This window comes from Neltuma alba, unplaced genomic scaffold (genome assembly GCF_004799145.2).
Source record: "Neltuma alba isolate B1F8T4 unplaced genomic scaffold, ASM479914v2 tig00000201_pilon, whole genome shotgun sequence".
NCBI classification, from domain to species: domain Eukaryota; kingdom Viridiplantae; phylum Streptophyta; class Magnoliopsida; order Fabales; family Fabaceae; genus Neltuma; species Neltuma alba.
The window spans coordinates 420,957-430,507 of record NW_021631957.1 but is presented as its reverse complement, the minus strand read 5'-3'; positions in this window follow the sequence as shown (position 1 = coordinate 430,507).

The following is a 9,551-nucleotide window of genomic DNA, read 5'->3' as shown; positions in this document are numbered from 1 at the left end:
CTTTAATAAAAAGAATTTTCTAAAATTTCTAAATATGAAATTAGTATATTCTAAATTCTAAAAATCTCATTTGAAATTTAAACCTCAAAACTGGACCATCAAAAATTCAATAGTATCTCAAATATTTATATATATAAATAATCTAATCAAAATTTTAATGGCATATATATATTTTTTTCATAAATAAGAAACTTTAACTACAATAATTATTTTAAAACCTCCAGTCACCCAATAAATAAAACTAAACCGATTAAAATTTTAATAATATGTCAAACAACCCAAATAAATTATTTAACTTAATTTTAATCGGTATAAATATGATATATCTCATAAATAACATACTTTTTTAATTAAAAATTAATTTTTAAATACTAAAATCAACAAATAGACAAATCTAAACCGGTAAAAATGATCTACTATAACAGATCTACAATGATGTGGTTAACACTCATCAAAACTAAATACTTGCTCCGAACTCTATCAAAAAAATTTTCTAAGCAACACAAAATTATTATCATTAGATAGATCTGACTAAGTATGACAACTTTCATGAAGGAAGTTTGGTAATTAGAAGTAGTTTTACTTACCAAAACTATCTGAAACAATGAAGAAAGAAGGGGGAGAGATGAGCGACGCTGCGAGCGGAATAAACGCGGAGAGAGAGAAAGAGAGGAAGAGAAAGAAGATGTGAGAAGGTAAAAAGAAAACACTTGGGACAAACTGAAGTTAAAGACCCTAGGTAAAACGGAAAAATAACAGTTTGAACCCCTTTTTTTTTAAATATTTAAATCCTTAGAGTAGAATTTAAGATGTTACAATTCTCCCCACCTAAGGAATTTTGTCCCTAAAATTCAAACAACCTTGTACAAAAATCAAAACAGAAGCAACTCAAGGTACTTACTAAAGAAACAAGTAAGGGTACTGTGACGCATCCGCTTTTCAGTCTCCCAAGTAGCATTAATGGGACTCATGCCCTTCCAAATGACCTTAACATGGCGGATGGTCTTGTTCCTCAATTATTTATCCTTAACATCTAAAATCTATTCTAGTTCTGCTTTATAGATCAATTTTCTCATAACTCAACCATTTCAGCTCAATAACATGAGATGAATCCAGATAATACTTCTTCAATTACAATACATGGAACACGTCGTGTAACCTAGAAAGATATGGGGGCAGCACAATCCGATATACAATATGTAACATTCACAGGTCCTGGAGTGCAGCCATAGCCACCCTAGGGTGTCTCTCGTAAATATTTTCTGTTTTGGTCCAGCCGTAGCCACCTCACCGTTTTGTTTCCCTGGGTACAGCCGTAGCTACCCAGAAAACGCATCTACGAGGAAGAGGTATTCACATTCTTATAAGGCATACTTCGTTCTCCTCTCTAGCCGATGTGGGATTTCACGCAATAGGTCCAATCCATCCTAAAATCTCATAAGGACCTATGAATTGGGATGTAAGCTTCTTAACCTTAATGGATCTGTCAACACCTCTAATAGGTGAAACTTCCAGAAATATATGATCATCCAATTCAATTTCTAAAGGTATCCTCCAACGATCTGCATTACTCTTCTATCGACCTTGGACTATCAACAACTTCTACTTAATGAGCTCACTCTTTCTAGTTATAATGTTTACTAAATCTGGGCAAATAATTCTTCTTTCACTTAATTCAATCCAACAAAGTGGAGATCTACACTTTTTCCTATATAATGCCTCATACGATGCCATCTAAATGCTAGCATAGCAGCTATTGTTATAAGCAAATTCTGCTAACAATAGGTGACTGTCCCAACTATCCTTCCACTCAATAGCAAAAGCTCTTAACATGTCTTCAAGGGTTTAAATCATCCTCTCGTTTTGTCCATCTATCTAAGGTGGTAGGCAGTACTTGTATTTTAACTTAGTATCCATGGCTCCATGTAAAAACCTCTAAAAGTTCAACGTAAATCTTAGACCTCGATCAGATATGATGGATTCCGGTATTCCATAAAGTTGAACTATTTCATCAGTATACAATTATGTTAACCGCTCCAAAGAGTAATTGGCTTTAAGGGTAAGAAGCATGCCAACTTAATCAATCTGTCAACAATCACACATATTACGTTATATCTAGCTGGTGTCCTTAACAAACTAGTAATAAAATCTATAAAAAATGTTATCCCACTTCTTTTGAGGAATATCTAAGTTTTAGGGTAGTCCTAGAGGCTTTTGGTACTTTATCTTGACTTTCTAACAAGTCAAACATTACATTACGAATTTTGTCATATTTCTTTTCAATTTCGGCAACCAATAGTTTCTTTTTAAATCATTATACATCTTTGTTATTCCTGGATTCATCGAATAGTTACTCTGATAAAACTTTTTTTTTAAATGGTCTTCTTAATCCCATTATCATTAGGAATGCAAATTCTCTTTTTTCTTCTTTCTTTTTTTTAAGATTCCTTTTTCTCTAGTATCATTGTCTGGCACATCCCCATTTCTCGATACGTCTCAAATACTCAATAATCATTCATCTTCCATTTGTGCTACCTTCAAATCCTTAAAGAATTCATATTCGACTGCAAAGTATCTAATGTCTCGGCACCATTTACAGATCTCTCAACCCTACCGAATAATAGAACTCCTCTAATCTCATATGAAACACATACACTGTCTTCCTACTCAATGCATCAGCAACCACAATAGCTTTACTTGAGTGACACTTTAAGTTCAAAGTCATAGTCTTTAAGGATTTTCATCTATCTATACTGTTGTCATCCGACTTTTCTAGTCTACTTGATATTTTAGACTTTCATTATCACTAAAGAACAAAAATTAAGTACCCGAAGGATAACATCTCTAGATCTTTAAGAAAAACACTATTAATACAAGATCAACCCTCATATCTCACAATCCACGATAACTCCAAATATTTAACTGTCAATCCAATTTCAATTCCTAAATCAAAAGATATAATAATTATTTCGTCTACTTAAATAGCCCATTAAATCCATTAGTCCACCTTAATAATAATCATTCATAACAATCCCCAATTTACATTTAGAACTATTAACCTCAAGCATACCAAATCCCAAAATATTCGGTCAAACAAATATAAACCAATCCTTAAACCTTATTTCAAAATATCATATAACCAATCTCCATAAAGCTTTTCTTCTAACAACAAACTATAACTCCAAATCATCAAAAACCTAAATCATAACAAAACTAAATTGACTAAGCATTTTATATAAGCCAAGTAACTAACTTAAATCCATCAAAATTTTCATACTCCAAGACTGCTCGAAATGTTGAAAGATACAACTTCAAATCATTATTCGTAATATCGCTAATCCTCAATTAACCTTCATCAAGAATAATATCTCTTAATTTTCACATGAATCTAAAATTTGAAGCACCACTATATACCTTATAATTAAACAAATTAGGATACTATAGTAATCAATACACAACCTCAAGCTATTATCTTTTTTCTTCACAACAACACCTAAGAACCAGAAGGAAAAACACTAGGCATAATAAACTGGTAGATTCTCACTCTCCCCTTTTAACATTTCCAACTTAGCTGGTAATATTTCACATAGAAGACCTTTGAGATATGCTCTATTCCTTATTCCAACTCAAAAGAGGACTCCATGTCCTAGAAGTACACTTAGCATTTCATCTAAAATTACATCCATAAATCCATTCAAAATATCCATTTGGTCACTTTTCAAATTGTGGCTGGTAATACACAATCATATGTTGCAGTCCTCATTTTTTACTAACAGCACTAGTGAACCCTGTAATGTAACTCTCAATTAAATAAATATTTTCACCTCAATCTTTTTAATAATGATCTCCTTGTCCCTACTAACAGAGAAGAATGCCATACACATTGGCCACTTTCTTAAATGCACTTATACTTATTCATTTGAGTAGGCAACCATAGTGTGGAATCTATAATGACCTCAATAAACACAGTACAAAGGGAAGAAGTCACAAGCCTCTTATAGCATCACTAGCTAATAACTAATCCATGTCCATAATCACATCGATGTCTTTAAGCAGCAAACAGAACAAATCAATCATACGTGAATTAAACTTTTAGTACCCTCAACACATAAAAAGGAATATATAGCACCCGACTCAACAAGATGAAGATATCATGTCCTTAATGTGAATTGTACTTCTAATCAGATCAAGGGATATCCTAACCTCCTTTTAGGTCATCCTAAGAACATGTCTTGAAATAGTGAAATGACTGCTCTGAGGAATCTGCCTAGCCTCTAGGCAATTATGGATGATATACCTTAGCTTGTGGCACTGATAACACTCCCAGCATTGTTCTAAATGCACATCTTCATATTTCTGATAGGGTTCATTAATACTAAATTGGGACATAAAAATAATGATAGGGGTTCTAGTTTCCCCCACTATGGTTCTTCTTATTAATTCTTCCCATTAACCTCACAAAACTAGAGAACCTGCCCTAACTATCCGAAGCTGGCTCTTCTCTACCTTTCAAGCCCTGCGGGCTACTATCCTGAGTTTCATGCAGGTATCCTTGCAACTCTTAAACTTATATAAAGCCATTTGTTACTTCAACTTTGACCTTGCCTATTCCATCTATTGTAGGGCCATCCACTTTGGTTATCTTTTTACTCCAGGTAGCTAACATGCTTGGAGAGGTCCATATACTTGGTAATAAACTCCTCCTCGTGCATTAGCTTTATTAGGATCCATACTCTCATAAAAAGTCTTTAGGTGATAATGCTCTATGTCCTTTCATATACTCTTAAGTTTCACAGTTTCCTCTTTCCGTGTTGTCCTCATGAGCTACTATCTCCTCTAGTTCCTTCAACAGAAACGTTGCGGGTTCCAAAATTACCCACAAACGGCTTAGGAAGCTTACTCTCTTCAAACTTTTCCACAACTTTCTTACTTCTCAAGTCTTTCTTCATCTTTCTTACTCTCTCATCTAACACTGTAACTACTACTTCTTTTAGTTGTTGTAGCAAAATCTCTTGGTTAAATTGCAGAGGATTCAGTGGTTAATCAGGCAGGCTTCTAGATTTGTCCCCACCCTGACTAGTTTATCGGGATCACATCCGTATCCTCCCCACCTAAGGATGGAACCCACCAAAAGAAACACAAAGTAAGGTCAAGCACAGACACAAAGTAACAGGGAAGGGTTATGTGAAATTATTATATATTGCCACTAAATGCAATATAATGCAACCCAATTCACAGAATCTTTAGCTCTGATACCAAATTGTGACAACCGTCCTTTCAAAACCATTTTAAATTAAATCCAACAATTTATTCAAATGATTAACCATGATAGAAAAGAAGAAACCTTAAAATTTTAAAATCGCTATCATGGTTAAAAGAAATAAACTTATATTACGAGCAACATCGATCGTTAACTTGGGCCTTGGACTTTCAAAGTCCAGAAATATCATTCAACCATTAGCCCAAACCAAACTTATACTTTCAAATATACGAACTGATAAATTATTTTAATATAAGTCATGGAGCCCATTAGTTAAAAGTCAACACTATCAAGAGAGTGTAATACGCAAAGTCTTAATATCTCTGGCCTTCCAACGATCCCCATATCATATAGTAGTAATTAAAAGTATTAGTTTACAGCATTAAAGTATATGGGCCCTATGTGGCAATATATAACACATCCACACATAAAACAAAAGTAGGGAGGCTATACAAGCTATAACAACACACTATGCTTCCGGAGCCTTCCCTGATGGGCCACCACCTGAACTATCACCTGAAGATAGTAAAAACCACGAGGTGAGACAAACGCCTCAGTAACCAACTTTCCAACTCATCATACACACTAACACGTGCTCGTGAGGTGTCAAGTGGGACAGTTATTAATTCTCGAAAACATAGATATATAATTACAATCATCCAAACCCTTACTATGGGGCTAACACACAAGCCACATAGTCTATCCCTCACTATGGGGGATTAATCAAACATACAGGCCTATCCCTCACTCTGGGGGACGAATAAAAAGCCATAAAGGCCTATCCCTCACTATGGGGGACGAAGGAAGAAGCCAACCAATGTGCACCAATGGCGGCCTTACCACGTGGTAGGATAGTGCTCAATCCAAAATCCAAATAACAACCAATCATTCACAATATAACGAAAAATGTCTCAATCTTTTCTCAGTACAATCCATAAGATATAAATCATATATCTTTTCCAAACTTCTCAATCACAATTCCAAAAATCCTACAAGACAATTTTCATAGCTCAACAGATATAATATATCTACTCGAATTCCAAATAACAAATATTATTCAAAAATAGGAAAATACTCACAAACAACATATTAGCACATATAACAAGTGGAAAGTGGTTATCTCTCGCCAAAGCAATACTAAGGATTGCCACAAGGTCAATCATTTGCTCAACCAATAATTAATCTACACAATTAATATAACCACATATTAATATAAACTAATTAATTAATTAATGAAAATTCTCTATATTATTTTAATTTCTAATTTAATTAAATTTTTTATTCTAAATTCCCGCAATTCTCATAACCCAAAAATTATTAAGTATTTTAAAAACAACTTAAAATTTCTAACAATCCAAATTATTTACCTTAGTAAAAAGAATTTTTCCACAATTTCTAAATATAAAATTATTATGTTCTAAATTTTCAAAATCTCATTTTAAGTCTAAATCTCAAAATCAAAGTATCAAATCAAAACTTTAATGGTATAACTACCATATATATATATATTTCCATAAATAATAAACTTTTTAGCTACAAAAATTATTTTAAAACGTCCAGTCACCTAATAAATAAAACTAAACCTATTAAAATCTCAATAATATATCAAACAATCCAAATAAATTATTTAACTTAAATTTAATCGGTAAAATTATGGTATATCCCATAAATAACAGATTTTCAACTAAATAAATTAATTTAAATACTAAAACTAACAAATAGAGAAATCTAAACCGATTAGAATTAACAACTTATTTACTTCTCAATTTATATAGTCATCTTTTGTCAAAACTCAATACTTATATCATATATAAGTCTCAAAATTTTCTCCAATTACTATAGTAAAAATATAAATAGGAAGCTCGAAATATACAGGAAATATTCATAAAGAAAGTTTGATAAAAAGAACTATATTTGTGTACCTAGATGATTCCCAAAGCTTGCATTACCCTTCAGAATGCTAAACCTTCTCTGCTCCTCTCTCGTTCTCTCTTTCTCTGATTCTTTCTTGTTCTCTCTCTTTCTTTCCCGCACCCTCATCTTCTAGTCTATGCTCTCTCTCTTTTATGCTGCAAATTCCAACCACCCTTCACCATTTTTCCTCCGTGCATTAACTCTCCCTCCCCAAAGTCTTCCTTCTCTCCCACAAAGTCTTCCTTCATGCCATTTTTTTTCCCCACACGTTTGCCCATTTTCCACTCTCTCCCAAATTTTTCACCCTCAAGTTTCAACTTTCCCCTGAATGTTGGTGGAAAGTTGACTTTTATATTTTTTTTCCTTTTTTTTAAAATAATAGGATATTACATCAAGCCTTTAAACATTATTCTAACATCAATTTCATCTTTCCCTATGCTTAACAATTTCGTGCAACATACCCTTTTAGGGTTTCAAGCTCCCAAAAACTATTAAAGTCCATAACCAAGCTCATCAACAACAAGGGTAGTGAAACCTATATCAAAAACTATGAGCATACCTTGTTTTAGAGCTTGATCTTGCATAGGATCACTTGGTCTTTCTCTTCTCTTCTTCTTTCTCTCTTTAGAATTCATTTTGCAAGAGTTTTCCCATGGTCTTCTTGAGCTTAGGACAAAATAAGGAGAAGGGAGGGGAAGGGTATTTATAGAAAACAAGATTGAATCTTGGCCCTTGATCGTGTAAATAGGTGGCTTAATCTTGACTGCTCATTTTCCCTCTATGTCTTGTGATGACATGTGTCCTTATGACATCATACTTGCATCATCAAACCACATGTCTTGAATCTGACCATACACGTGTCTTGCATCCAGCCATACATGTGTCTTTTAGCTAACTGTACACTTGTCTCTTCCATGTCCCTTCATCATTTTGGCATTAAAGTAGGGAAGAAATTAATAAGAAATTCGTGCAAAGTATAGTACCTAGGCATTCCTCCACCTATCTTGCTATTATGCACCATATCGGTTACTTTTTAGGGACCTGACTTACCTGGGACCACTAGACATGTGCTGGCACCATTTTCTCACCTCAAATAAGTCCACATAGCATTATATGATATGCTTAAATAGTAAGTGATGTTCTTCCCTTGTTCTTTCATTAAACCAATTGATAATATTTATTTCGGAGTAAACTTGACCGAATTTTTTCTACTAGTCCACCACTCTGAGAATTTGTCTCTAGGTACTAATACTATTTATTCATCACATGAAATTTCTCTAATTTTTCTTAAGTCAAAAGGTTTATTTTGACTTTCCTCAGTTAGTGTATAAATAGGCTTTAGAATTCTATTAAAGCCAACCTGCTCGCTTTTTAGGGATGAAATTATTTTTAAAACCTGTGATAATTCATCAAGCATTTTTCCTTATTTTTGTCCAATTATCTGATGCCTCTCTATATTTTAAATAATTCAATTTCCATTAATATTCAAAATTAGCCAAAACCTTGGGAATTCCACAGATTTCTTCCAGGGGCATTTTTGTCACTTTTAGCCTTATACGGGTCTCTAGATCTCATTCCTATTTTTTAGAATTTTTTTAAAGTATTCAGGTCTATTTTCCATCACTGCCCCTTTCTGGCCCGAAAGTCTGCAAAATTTGCGTTTTAGGTCCCTGTTCGGGTTTAGACTCAGAAATCCTATTACTGAGATTTCTAGCACAACTTTTAGCCCTTAATTACCTCAACTCTTTATACTGGATTCTGAAACTTCATATACAGGCTTAGCATGCCATTTTTTATTTTCTGAGATTTTTAGTATAATTTCTATTTTTGCCCTTTTCGCCTGAAATTTTACAAAATTATGATTTTACCCCTGGTTCGGCTTAACCCCATAATTCTTCTTATTGAGGCTTCAAATATAACCTTTGGCCTACATTCATCTCCATTTCTCATTCCTGGCTCTCGAGACCACACTGGAGTCTCTATCTTCCTCTTTTCTCAGTCCCAAAAAACTTTCTCTTTGCGATTTAGTCTCTAAGAATCCCTTTGTCCTTCTAGAGAACCCTAGGAATTCTACTAAAAGGTTGGTTAAGAAAGCTAGTCATGGTGTGAAACCTAAAAAGGGTTCGGACTGACATTTTTAGATTTATCGGCTTAGGAAGGGCAAAATGAGAAAATTTGAGAAAAATTCTAGAAAATTACCTAAAAATAGAAATTTGGTGAATGAGAGGTTTTGAAACCTCAATGGAGGCCCTAGAAGTGAAATTGGCATGAAAATGAATTATTACAGAATTTCCCGAATACGGAGGTTTTTCGAGAAAATAGTGAAAAATTAAAGCAAAATAATTTTCTTAAATAGCTAGAGGCCTCAATAATTTTT